Genomic DNA, 15,160 nt, shown 5'->3' with positions numbered 1-15,160 from the left:
TCTTCTGCAGAAATACTTCAATTTTATTTTAGTATTTCACAATGAGTGCTATTACTGAATCAATGGCAACACATTTTTGATTTAGTGTAAACTAAGGATGTTTCCTAGATGTGCATAGATGTTGGTAATCTTGTCAGTTCTGAAAAATTGTTTAAATATGTAATGTTAAATTTAGTTGAAAATTTTGGGTCTTTGTCATTTCCTGAAAACAAAACAAAGGAAAACAAAACAAAAAAATCACTGCCCCTATCCATTGAATTAATACTTGAGTGTTTTCATACTGCATTCTACCTATAAGGAAAACACATTAGGAGACAATATTTAGGAAGAAAATAAACATAGAAAATCACTGCTGTATACTATAGTTTTTTTAATACTTAACAGTAGACAAATGGGACCTCAAATAATTGCAAAGCTTCTGTAAGGCAAAGGGCACTGTCATTAGAACAAAACAGCAACAAAAGATAGGGAAAAGATCTTTACCAATCCTATATCTGGTAGAGGGCTAATATCCAAAATATACAAAGAATTCAAGAAGTTAGACTCCAGAGAACCAAATAACCCTATTAAAAATGGAGTACAGAGCTAAACAAAACATTCTCATTTGAGGAATATTGAATGGCTGAGAAGCACCTAAAGAAATGTTCAACATCCTTAGTCATCAAGGAAATGCAAATCAAAACAACCCTGAGATTCTACATCATCCCAGTCAGAATGGCTAAAATCAAAAATTCAGGTGACAACAGATACTGGCAAGGATGTGGAGAAAGAGGAACACTCCTCCATTTGTTGGTGGGATTGCAAGCTGGTACAACCACTCTGGAAATCAGTCTGGAGATCACTCAGAAAATTGGATATAGTACTACCTGAGAACCCAGCTATACCACTCCTGGGCCTATATCCAAAACATCTTCCTACATAAAACAAAAATGCATGCTCCACTATGTTCATAGCAGCCTTGTATATAATAGCCAGAAGTGGAAAGAACCCAGATGTCATTCAACAAAGGAATGCATACAGAAAATGTGGTACATCTATACAATGAAGTACCACTTTCTGTGTAGATATATGTTCATTTCTCCCCAAGAAAAGTCATATAATGATAAGTTTTGATTTTTCTTATATTTTGTTACTCTCCAGCCAAAAGCTAAGGATACAATAAGCTTGCAACACCCTGCTTTGGGGAGCTCCCTTCTATTATTCATAACATTTTGAAATTATGCTTTAGGGGTGAGAAAAGTAATTTTGCTAAACACATTTACTATTTTATCTTGGTATTTTGCAAACTGACTACAACTTTTTGGAATACAATGGTCAAAACATTAAAATATTATAAATATTAATCATATGCATTTAACTATAACGCCATTAAGTGTTATCCAAGACCTTAAGATCAAAATTTTTAAGTAAATTTCTCGATTATAATTATATGATCCCCCAGATAAAACATTGTGTTTGGGTCAAACAAAATAACCAATGTATACTTATTCCAATGTAGAGCAAATGACTCTTTTGTCCAAATGATTACAAAAAGGTATTGAATTTGACATTTAAATGTGTTTTTCTTGCTGTCCAGATTAAACTGTGAAATCACAGTGGAAAAAAAGAGGAATGACATCATATGATGAGTCTAATCCCATCCTGTGATGCCCACAGTTCACAGATGAGATATAAGACATGCATTAAGAATTTGCTGTGATGTTCATTGGTCATTAATTTGGTTCACAAAGAATTCAGACCCATGCTATCCTTAGTGAGTTCACTAAATATCCTACAAGCACCTAAAAGGCCAGCCTCTTCTTCAAATATTAAATGTGTAGCAGTCTAAGAGAGGCATTCATTCTAGAGGCTGGAAATATGGAAAGAAGCCACATAGAACACTTTTAGTTTCACTGGAAAGAAATAGAAGGATAGATAGAGAAAGAGTAGCTGTAATAGTTACTTTCTATTGCTATGATAAGACAAGTATTTAAAAACAAGCTACATCAGCAGCTGAGAGCTCACATCTTAAGACAGAAAAGGGAAGCAGAGAGCATTAACTCAAAATGGACTAAAAATTTTGAAAGAACAAGTTCAACCCCAGGTGTATAGCTATACCAGCAATATTACACATAATCCTTGACAAACAGCCCACTAGGAACTGAATATTCAAATGCTAGAAACTGGGACAACCTTTATCATTTAACCACCAGGGTAGCCATTTTTTAAAATTTTTATTAGATATATTTCTTTACTTACAATTCAAATGTTATTCCCCTTCCTGGTTTCCTGTCCATAAGCCCTCTCCCTCCCCCATAAAGGTATTCCCCCTACATATCCCCCTTACTGTGCTCCCATATTCCCCTTCACTGGGGGTCCAACCTTGACAGGACCAAGGGTTTCCCCTTCCACTGGTGCCCCTATTAAGCTATTCATTGCAGGGTGGCCATTTTTGAGAAGATGCTATTTCATTTAATAATAAAAAATAAGGAAGTATTCCTGAGAATTTAAAATTAATTAGCAAACTAAATTAAATTTGGTGTGTATTTCACAACAATTTGATTAAATTAAATGGTCACATTGTATACAATCAGTTTATTGGGGTACACACATATATATGTGTGTGTATGTGTGTAATGTATATGTAATATATACATATGCACTGTCTATATTATGTAATATAATACATGACATGTTGCAAATAATATTATATAGTATAATATATACTATGTAACCTATATTGTATAATATAATGTATAACATATAATATATAATGCATAATATATAAATATACATGTTATGATATATGATGTATGAAGCTTGATATACAATATAATATACATGATATATGATATATGATATATATATGATATATTATATATGTTTTTCTAACCCAGATAAACTAATGGATTTAACACAATGTGAAACTTCATATCATAATAAGTTTGTATAACCTGATAATTTTGCAAAATATTAGGATACAAAGGAAGTATTTCTGAGAACTTAAAATGAAAGAGCAAGCTAAATTAATTGAGCATACATCTCATATCATGGATAACATTATATAAATCACATTGTGTGAAATCTATTCAGTTTATCTGAGGTACAGTGTTTTATATATATATATATATATATATATATATATATACATATATATATATGCTTTCCATGTATCAAACAGTATAATAATATATAATATATAATTGAATATATAATTCTCTAGTACAGATATACTAAATAGTTCTACATAATGTAGCCTTTTAAATAATTGTATCAGCTATGTGAGTTCAATATATAGAGTATGTAATAAATATATCGTGTAATATATGATATATAACATAATGTGTAATGTTCAATGTCTAATATGCAAAGTTTTACATGTAATATGTAATAATGTAATTGTATATGTAATAATCTACTCAAATATTTACTTTATGCATATATATAACATAATACATATATAGATTTAAAAATAGAACATATCTCAATTTTTGAATTTCACATGTAGTTGTTAATAGTTAACAAAATAGTAAAAAATTCTTTAGTAATGTAACCATGATTTCAGGACAAGAAGAAAGGCTAAGAAGCCCAGCTGACAGAAATACCATTGCTAGATGACCTTAACACTCACAGGATGTCATATGATGGCAACCAGTGGCTAAAGGTATGTCAGCATTTAACAAAGTCATATAATAACACGTATAAGACTCTGGTCACCAAAGGGTTGTGCCCCACTTATTTATCTGTTACAAGTCATTTTACTATGAAATCTGTTCCCAGCATTCTCATAGCCTTGTACAGACAGCAGTACTGTGAGTTGCTGGGAATTTTTCCATCAGCAGGACATTGAAACTCTTCCAGAATGTTGAATGGGCCCTTACACTCAAGAATAACATTTGGCAGCTGAGGAAGCTGTGTCCAAATGTTTGCAGAGCTTCCAATTTCCCGAACAAACAGAAGCACACTATGCTTAAAAAATATAATGAGTGTATTTGGTCTCTTAACAATCTGTCACTATTTTTCTTAAAATAGTGCTCCAAATGACCAAAAAAAAAGTATCACTTAGCCATTTTCCACTCCAGTGATTGTAGGGGAACTATTTTGTCAGTAATCCTACTATATTTTCCAACAACCTATCAATTACTATTGACTATCCCTTCAAAAGATAATGATAAAAATGTATGGTTGTTGAATTCAAATATATATGATAAGCATATAGTAATATAAACATACACATATGAATATATGTGACATTTTATACATAAATGTATTATATATAATACATACAGCCTTGGGGAACCTAGTCCCACATTAGCTCATTTTTTCACTGACTATGACAAAGTAACAGTTAATAGATAAAATTCTAGTTGTCTGTTAAAACATCTCATAGTTCATTAGTTCTAGGACACAGGTCAAGGAGTGATTATAGGGAGTGTTTCCATAGCCTAGCTTAAACCCTCCCCTGATTATTATGAACCATGTGTCCTAGGACTCTTGTTTACATTCTCATATACTTCAGAATTCTCTTCTGCAGAATGAGAATTGGAAACACATTTATCTCAGCACATTGCTAACATGATTACCAGTGCTTTACCTGGTCCCTTAGAATCCAATAAACATTGCCTTGTTCTGTGCCTATTGCCTATCCACTGAGCTGTGAGCAACTGTATCAGGAACAACAACGATGTGTAGCAGAATACCACTTAGAAGACGTAAGCATGCCCATATTAGACGTTTAATTTAGCAAACACAATTAGTTACAGTAATTAGGGTAGTATTTGTGGGTATCAGAAAGCACTGCTAATAAAAAAGCCACAGAAGTGCTTTTCTCCGCTGCTGTAATTGGGGAGAGTTGCAGTTTCTAGCCTGTGTTCAGCTGCTAGTGGTGTTGTCAGGGAGGTTGCCTCAAACACTAGCAGGTTCAGCACACCTGGTGTTCAGTTCACCTCACAAAAGCATTCAGTGGTGGGATGGAGCTGGGATGGGGCAATGCCTCATCTTTTTGCCTTTCAATCATGTCATGAAACAAATATTTTCTTGACTTCTTACTACAATATTCCTGATTTCTCAGTAGTATTGTCTATTTCGGGGAGGCTATTCCTGGCTGCAAGATGTTCTAAAATAGCAAACTGGGGTCTTGCCCTCTTCAACATATTCAAAGTGATATTAACAGGAATGAGTACAGGAAAGGGATACATGGTAATGTTTTATTGTATTTTCTAAGAGCCATCGTGGGAAACATAATGTGGTTTCCTATACTCATTTTACAGCTTGGGATTTATCCCGGGAAAGTGCTATTGTACTTAAACTGCCTACTTCCTCTTCCAGCTTAATGAGAAGCTGATGCAAGGAGATTTTATTTTGTACATGAAATTTTTATGTTTTTTCTTTAGTTTCTTTCTTTCTTATTTCTTATTGCTTTCTTAAAACAGAAATAGATGTTGAGCAATGGGAGAAGTTGTCCATCACTGCTCACCTCGTTCAGTCTGCTCTATCTGAACAGGCCTTCCTAAATATTCTTAACTGTACAAACCACATGTCTACTTCACAACCTTTCCATCATTCTTTCTTTAGTTTGGTAGTCTCTGCAGGCCAAGATCTCCACTGTCACTGCTCCTGTCTCGAGTCCAGTTCTCTATTAGCTCTGGGCAAGCTTCCCCTCTTTCAGGCAGCTTATCTGGCTAGATGTCCTTTCAAACATTCCTCTATCTCATAAATCAGATATCAATTGTTGATTTTACATTTTTCTTTTTTTTCAGAGCTGGGGACCGAACCCAGGGCCTTGTGCTTGCTAGGCAAGCGCTCTACCACTGAGCTAAATCCCCAACCCCTGATTTTACATTTTTAACATTTTTCTTGTAAACTAGCAGTCCATGTTAGCACATAGTCAGACAGCCCTACATTAATGTAGCTCCTCTCAATATTTTTCTCATTCTGCAGTTTTCTGAACCTAAAACAAAGCCAACTATAATTATTAAATACATGTTAAACAAATGAATCATTCTATTCTACTCTTTCTCCCCACTATCTATAAAATTGAAGGCAAATATTGTGAAAATAATTCTTAACAGAGTTCTAGGTCAGAAGGTCCTTAAAACAAAATGAATTATTTATTTATTAAATAGTAAATAATTATTTTATCATATCTAGATCAAATTGGCAGACCACTCGCTTTGATCAATTAGGATATTATTTAGAACACATGCAGTGATTCTATGGGTTGTTTAATGGGCACCCCAGCTCAGAATTTTATAGTTGACATCAAACCATGAATGAAAAGTGTTTTATGTCAATTATTTCTAATGTTTAGAATCATATCCATGATCAAATCTTAGTGTTTGTGCACAATGAGACTTGCTTTAAGTCATGGCTTCTCTAAGCCAATAAATATTAGTTTTAAAGATTTATTTATAATATTGAATTAATTGTTTGTGTACTGCCTCTGGGTAAATGAATTTGACTGCAGGTAATTGCAGAGGGTGGAAGAGGTTGTCTGAGCCCCTGGTGCAGGTGGTTATGAACCACTTGGTGTGGGTGCTGGGAAATGAATTAGGTTTCCCACCAGAAATAGCATATACTCAACCACTGATTATCTCAATTGTTCTTTAATACTAATTATAAAGGATAATTTTCCCCAGGTAAAAAATTATAAAAACTCGAAGAGGTACCTCCCCAAAGAAGACACTTGGATGAGAAATCAGTGCAAGGAAGATGTTTATTACTGTGTCTTCCCAGGAAAGCACTGAGAAGACATTTGTGCCTGCTCAAGAAAGTGAAGAGAGTCCACAGGACACCAAATCTTGCTGATGATGAAGGATGAAGAGCCGTCATGAATGCTGATAGGACTACAACATGATGCAGCTGCTTTGATATGGTTTGGATATTCTAAACCTTTTTAATAGTAGCTACTAGAACTGCTGCCTGATGGTATTTACCCATATGAATGGGAACTGTATATTTGAAGACCTGTACCTACTAGTTTATTAACAAAAGTTGGAAGCAATAAAAATGACCTTCTGTAAATATTTAGATATAGAAATTGTTTATGTGCTAGATGGAGTATTGATCATATTAAAATTTTAAATTTACAAAAATATGAAAAGACATTAAGATGATAGCATCATTTAAATAAGGGAAAGGGTGGTCTAAAATAGATTAAATAATATATGACTTAAAATTAATCTTTCAAAATGACCTATGAAGAGATTTAGATCAGAAGGCTGGACCCCTCAGTGTAGAGGAATGTCGGGGGGGGGGACGGGAAGGGGTGGGTGGATGGCTGGGAGAACACCCTCATAGAAGAAGGGAGGGGGAATGGGATAGACAGGAAACTGGGAAAGGGGATACTACTTGAAATGTAAATAAAAATAATCAATTAAAAGAATCTATCCCTTAAGAAATATTCATAAGAACCTGTATCTATGTAGACATGCATGGCAAGGATTGTTTATGTCTGCCTCCATGTTGTCTCTCCCCCCTCTTCTCCTTCTGAAACCTCTGTTCCTGCCTCCCATCCTTCTTATCCAGACAGCCTCATTTTATCTTGTGTCTGCCTTCACCTTCATAATAACATCAACCTACAACTCTCCACATCAATTAGCTCAAAGATTATATTTTTGAAGATACTTAAGCTTCTGCAAAAGGCATGTAAGTGAAATGCAGATGGCTGGCTCTCCTTACAGATAGAGCTAAGTAGTTGGGTCCCCACATGGCAAGGAATGTGAAGATATTCCTGGAGAATCTCAGGACCTTTCCCAAGGGGGTGCTTGGTTCACTTCTGCCATCCATTTGAAGTTTTGCCTTGGCTAATAGCCATTTTTCTTTTCATTTTGTCTGTGACAGATGTTTCCCCAGAAGCAGAAAAAGAAATCTGGGGCTATGATTCACTCTCATTTGTCCTCCAAGGATTGTGGGAATGAAACAGATCACTACTCCTCTGTTTATTAATAGAGATAATTCATTTGAGGCAACATGGTGCATTGTTTTAGGTACATCAGCCATCATACGGATGTTCTTTCAGGATGGGAACTTCTTTCTGGCAGCAATTTGTCCATGCAACTGTTCCAAACAATAATTAGGTGATTGTCAAAATGTTAGCAAGGCCTTGCTGGATCATTAGTCTCAAGACTTAATAGAAACATTCAGAGGTAAGCCAAGCAAGGATGAAGAACTGATTCAGGTTACTAATTTGCTCAGAGCTGTAGGCTTTAGAGGAGTTAGATCTCCTGATTTGGATGTGTGCAGACACTAGATGCCAATAATTAAAACAGAATTTTAAGTGTGTAGTCTATCACCTCTCTATACTTTAACGACAATTCTTCCCAACCACTCTCACTTGGGTATGTACCGATGTGCTAAGTTAGATATTAACTGGAAACTGCAGTGACTGAGGAGAAGAAGGAAGGGGAAAAGTGCAGTGTACACGCTATTGTTAAACATAGGAAGTTCTTAAAAGAGACTGTGAGCAATTGAAAAAGTAATGGAAACCATCTTCAGCTTTGAAAAAATGGATCTATAAATAAAGGTGGCTTGTGTTACTTTAGTAAACAGAGTGTGTGAACTGCACTTCTTGATCCAAGTCTTCTTTTGCTGATTCTACACAACTTCCTTCAGGTTCTGAATTCTTACTGGTGGAAACCTTGAGGCAAGGCAATAGAGATTATTGATAAAATGTCTAAAGTAGAAAAAAGCACTGTTACAATTTGGTATGAAGTTATAATTAGGAATCACATTTTATCCTTCACAGTTGTAAAGTGGCTCCATTTGTTTTCTCTTGTATGCCAGTATTTTAAAGTCAGCTGATCATTAGAGGAAACTTCAGTGGGTTTCTTTCCAGATGTCCTGATTTTCTTTGAAGTGCTTCCTTATCATACCAAGTCTAACTTTCTCCAAGGCCATATACATCTCTATCTCTCCCTGTGAAGAAAACTAAAACTCCTTCACAGGCTCTGAATTCTCACCCTCACAAACTGTTGAAATCAGCAATACTATCTTTACTTTAAAGTTTCAGAATGTGAATCTCAACATCTCAGAAATCATATACAAGATTTCAAAAGTAGAAAGTGGTAACATTTGAACACCATGATTCTCAATTCATCATGCCACCTATATAGATTGGGTCTACATTCTCATTGTTGCTAATCTATTCTCTAAAACCAGATGTACCCTTGTTTTGTTTCTTTTTTTTATGCACTACAGTTTCTATTCCTCTCATTCCCACAGAGACAGACTGCTGAAAATAATGGCTATTACTATTGCCACCATGCCTGTTCTCACTCATTGTCTTTTCCCATAATGCTCTATTCCACAGAGCTCACTGCTGGTAGAACGCTTTAATCTAATAGTTTTCCCCAAGTACACAGTGACCTCAGGTTTGTACTGGGAAGCATATAAAGCTCACCATTTCCTAAAGGCTTCTCAGAGCTCCTCCCAGACTCTCTCAGCAAGACATCACTAGGGAGATGTGAGCTTTTGTTCTACTCTTATCAGTTCCACAAACTCACTGGGAAAGTGATTGACACTCTCACCATTATCACACATCTTTTCTTCCCTCCCACTCCTAAAGTATATTTGTGTATTACCTCATTATCATTAAGGTATCCTGCTTCTCCACCCACTAGCTCCCTGAGATTTGTCTCATCTGAATCATTCTTTGTTAAACACAGATAGCTCTGAACTCTTGTTCTCAAACACGAAGAGCCTATTCTCCCTCCAATTGCTATCTGAAATTCAACATTGAAACAATTAACTACATCAATCCAACTTTTTGATTTTTCATTTGAATACTACTTCATACATCATATGTATATCATTTAATGGATGATATTTTAAACTGTGTTTGAAAGAAATTTAAACATGTCTTGAATCTGCCTTCATTAATTATTTTACATCATTTTGTTGGGCAATTATTTCTATATATTTATTTGATATTTCTATGTGCAGAATTGTTACAAAATGATTGAGCTCACCTACTTTGCTTCATATCTCTGGTATCATGAAAAATTACTGAATACTCACTTCTCAATATAAGTGACTGAGCTAATTAATTGAGAAATAAAAGCTCACAAGGCTGTAAAATTCAAACAAAGGCTAGGTACACAAAGTTCTACCTTTAAAATCTGTGAAACAGCTAAGTTTATCTCATATCTTGCAGCTTTCTCTATCTGTAAGCTTAACTCAATATTGTATACTGGTGTTCTTTACTGTACAGTCTAAAGTCAGATGGTGGGTATGAATATGCTTTACAAATTCCAAAGTGTAGAAGTAATTGTTTGACTCCTATCAATTACTTAAAGACACCAGAAAGTAATTAAATGCAACAAACAAAAATAAATACATATTGGTCTCAGGTATATAACAACAACCACCTGATGGCTTCTGAAATATAGATAAAGTGGACAAGGTCGATGTTTTCGTATTTTTAATGGTTTACAAATTTACTGCAAAGTAGGCAGATCCACCTAATAAAACCAATGATATCCTGTGTTTTAGGTAAAAGAAGCAAACACTGGTCTCATACACATGGGCACCTGCAAGATGGTTGTTTCTCTTTTGGAGGTATTAAAAGACAGTTTTATGGCCCTGTTTTCTACTTCCAAGATGCTGCTTATTTCACACACTCAAATACTGACAAGAAAACCTTTGCCTCCCTCCTTCCATTACAAGAACCCTGAGATCACCCTGGATCTGCTGCCCACATCATGCCATGCAACCTCTTTTTGTTGAGTCAGCTGATAACTGGCATTACTTCCCCGGAGTCTAATTTCACTTTCCATGTAAGGCACATTTTCTCAGGTTCCAGGGAGTTAGAAGTTGAATAGAGGTTTTGGGGAAAACTCTATATACCTATCACTGTCTCATGAGAAACTGGTAATATTTTAGCTTCTTATGTTTCCTCATAAATCTGTGCGATATGATATCATACCAACAATGTGATAAAAACACAAGCTAAATTGAACTAAATCATGCATCGCTAAGTTACTAAAGGGACCCATTTCCTCATTTTAGTAGTCACGTGGACAAACTTTAATAACGTGTTTTAATTACTTAAATTTTTCCTTATGTACTTATTGTTAGGTTTTGTTGTGGGTCTAGAATTGAGCTATGGTACATATTTATTCTTTTAATAAATGAATAGTGATGATAATCTTTTCTTTGGTAAAAATAAAATGATGAAAATATAACCTAATCGCATTTCAGTCATTTCAAAACCATATATTTTGAGGTCAACAAGATGGATCCACATCAGCAGGTAAAGTTACTCACTGGCAAGCCTTACTTGGATTTCTCTGGAAAATATAATGGAAAGAGAGAACTCATTCCCAAAATATGTCCTCTGTTCTGAACAAATGTACTCAATTTGTACATATAAACAGTCATGTATTTAAATAAGTATATTAAATCTATTTTTATAATTTGCACTTAGAGAGAGCATAAAAAAAGAAAGCACTTATTGGGGCTGGATTACCCTTACACTTTTAGAGATTTAGTCCATCATTGCCATAGCAGTAAGCATATTGTCGTGCACACAGTCATGATGCTTAAAAGTTCTACTTCTGGTTCCATAGGCAGCAGGGTGAGAGAGAACCATTAGGCTTGTCCTGAACTTCTGAAACCTCAAAGCCCACCCCTAGCAACATACTTCTTCCAACAAAGCCACACTTATACCAACACGGCTGCACCTCCTAATGGTGTCATTCCCTGGTGATCAAACCTTCAGATCTATGAGCTACTGGAGAGCCATTATTATTCAAACCACCACAGTGAGATATTACAATTATCTTTCATTTTAAGCAATTAGGGAACAACATGCCAGTTATTGATTATCTGTTTGGGATTCTGACTCCTGAAATAAATTTATGTCAAAGAATTAAAATAAAATAATTTGCATTTAGAATCTGAAATATATTTAGTTTGGACCATTAAACAAACACACACACACACACACACACACACACACACACACATTTTCACATCAGTTATAGAAAAGATATTTTACTGAAATTACTTAAGACCTTGAGCAAGTACATATCCAAAAATCTGTATAAACCAATCAGCTTATTTATTTCTTCTACTTCTTCTGGAAATGTGGGAAAGAGGATTCTCAAATGTTCTTAAATTTCCAACAAATCATTGCTTACCTCCAGAGATTAAGATCTGAACACACCAGCCATAGTGTCAGTTTATATTGACCACACAATTGAAGGTCTAGAGCCACCTGCCCTAAACTACCTACATACTTGGATTTTTTCCCATGTAGTAACAATAGCAACAACAAAACCCTTAGTATTTAAAAACAGCAGAGCAAATAGAGTTTAATCAAATAAATTATGAATCACACCATGCTCTGTTACCTTTTAAACACAGTGTAATTTAAGGAGGTTTATTGCCAGAGAGGTAGGTTTAAAAGAGCATTCCCAAAGTGCTTTACTAGGTAATGACACATGTGTGCAAGCCAAAGGACTGATAAAATGTTTTCAAAATGCAAAACACTGAGAAAAACTCCTATATTAAAAAGAAAGGGAGTGAAGCAAGGGAGTTTTTTTGACATAAAGCCCATGAGTAAAATCTATTTAACTAATGATGTAGGATATTCTAAACCTCAGCAGACTTTGAATTTTAAGTAATGTTCGCAGATCCAAATCTGACTGCCAAGGATTCACATGAGAAAAACATTTTTAGAAGTGTCTTAAAAACTCTCTGTTTTTGAGACTGCCACACCTGGAGATCCAGACCATGTACAGCCACCAAACCCAGACAATATTGTGGGTGCCAGGAAGTGAGTGCATGCTGACAGGAGCCTGGTATGGCTGTCTCCTGAGAGGCTCTGACAAATACAGAGGCAGATGCTCACAGTTAACCATCAAACTGAAAATGGAGTCCCCAGTTGAGGAGTTAGTGAAAGGACTAAAGTAGCTGAAGGGGTTTGCAACCCCACAGAAAGAACAACAATATCAACCAACCAGATCCCCCAGAGCTCTCAGGGACGAAGCCACCATCCCAAGAGTACAGAGGTATGGACCTATGGTTCCATCCACATATATAGCAGAGGATGGACTTGTCAGGCATCAGTGGAAGGATAGGCCCTTGGTCCTTTCAAGGATCAATACCCCAGTGTAGGAAAATGTCAGGGTGGAGAGATAGGATGGAGTGGGTGGGGAAGCACCCTTACAGAAGAAGGGGGAGGGAAGATGGGGTATCAGGTTCATAAAGGGAAAACTGGGAAAGGGAATAATATTTGAAATTTAAATAGAAATATCCAATAAAAAATTTAAAAAAAAACAAACTCTCTGATTCAACTTAGAGAACACATGATCCACCTGCAAGAAAAGTGGCTCAGTAAACTACAAATGCTCCTGGGCAGATGAAGCTTTACAAAGCACAGATTAAGTCTTTGTACACGTGTTTTATACAAGGAATGGGTAAGGATGTGGCTTCTAGTTACGTTCTAATCACTCCAAACTTCTCTATGTAAATTTGATCATATCCATGCTTCTCTCAATGTTCGTTTTATGGAAAAATTAACCAGGAGAAATTCATGAGTTGTTAAGCATATGATCCAAATGTCTTAGTCCTATTTATTCCTTTATTTCGAATTCATGTCCCTGGAACTTGAGAATGGAATTGTGGGTAGAGGGTAATAATCAAAACACCAAATGCAAAAAATAAAGAAAGAATATTAAAAGCAGTAAGGGGAAAATGTCAAGTAACATAGAAAGGCAGACCTATCAGAATCAAACCAGACTTCTCACCAGAGACAATGAAAGCTGGAAGATCCTGGTAAGATGTCATACAGACCCAAAGAGAAATACAATTGCCAGCCTAGTGTACTATATCCAGCAATACTCTCAATTAACATAGATGGAGAAACCAAGATATTCTATGGCAAAATCAAATTTATATAATATCTTCACACAAATCCATGTCTACAAAGGATAATAAATGGGAAACTCCAACACAAAGAGAGAAACTACACCCTACAAAGAGCAAGAAAGTAATCTTCTTGCAACATGTTGAAAAGAAGATATTCACACAAACATAATTCAATCTCTACCAACAAAAATAACAGGAAATAACAATCACTTCTCCTTAATATCACTTAACATCAATGGACTCAATTCCTTAATAAAATGACATAGACTAACTGATTGGATATTTAAGTAGGACCTAGCATTTTGTTTCATACAGGAAATGCACCTCAGTGACAAAGACATAAATTACCTCAGAGTAAAAGACTAGAAAAAGATTATCCAAGAAAATGATCCCAAGAAACAAGCTGGAGTAGACATTCTAATATCGAATAAAATCGACATTCAACCAAAAGTTATCAAAAAAGATGAGGAAAGGCACTGTATACTTCTTTTCAAAGGAAAAATCTACCAAGATGAACTTTTGATTATGAATATTGTGTTCCAAATGCAATAATACCCACATTCATAAAAGAAACTTTACTAAAGGTCAAAGCACACAAAGAACCTGAACCAATAATGGTGGGAGACCTCAACACCCCACTCTCAACAGTGGATCCATCATGGAAAAAGAAACTAAACACATACATAGAGAAACTTACAGAAGTTAGGAACCAAATGGACTTAACAGATAATTACAGAACATTCCATCCTAAAACAAAATGATATACCTTCTTCTTAGGATCCCATGGTATCTTCTCCAAAATTGACCCTGTAATCAGTCACAAAACAGGCCTCAACAGATACAGGAAGATAGAAATAATCCCAGGCATCCTATCTGATGACCTTGGACTAATACTGGTCTTCAATAACAACAAAAACAAGAGAACGCCCAAATATCCATGAAAGTTGAACAATGCTCTACTCAATGATAACTTGGTAAAGGAAGAAATAAAGAAATTAAAGACTTTTTAAAATTTAATAAAAATGAAGGCATGACAAACCAAAACTCATGGGACCCAATAAAAGCAGTGCTAGGAGAAAAACTCATAGCTCTGACTGCCCCCACAAAGAAACTGGAAAGAGCATACAATAGCAACTTGATAGCACACCTGACAGATCTAGAACAAAAAGGAGCAAATACACCCTTGAGGAGTAGCCTGCAGGAAATAATCAACCTTGGGGCTGAAATCAACAAGTAGAAAATAAAAGAACTATGTAAAGAATCATAAAAACCAGGGACTGGTTCTTTGAGAAAATCAACAAGATAGAAT

General features: G+C 35.3%; 1 long non-coding RNA gene across 2 annotated transcripts in view; it reads right to left on the bottom strand.

Moving 5' to 3' along the window:
• LOC134483291 (uncharacterized) overlaps window positions 1–15,160 on the bottom strand; it is an 81,711-nt gene that overhangs the window by 37,124 nt on the left and 29,427 nt on the right. The window lies entirely within an intron of this gene.

This window comes from Rattus norvegicus, chromosome 1, assembly GCF_036323735.1.
Source record: "Rattus norvegicus strain BN/NHsdMcwi chromosome 1, GRCr8, whole genome shotgun sequence".
NCBI lineage: Eukaryota > Metazoa > Chordata > Mammalia > Rodentia > Muridae > Rattus > Rattus norvegicus.
This window is presented reverse-complemented; position numbering and strand designations above follow the sequence as displayed.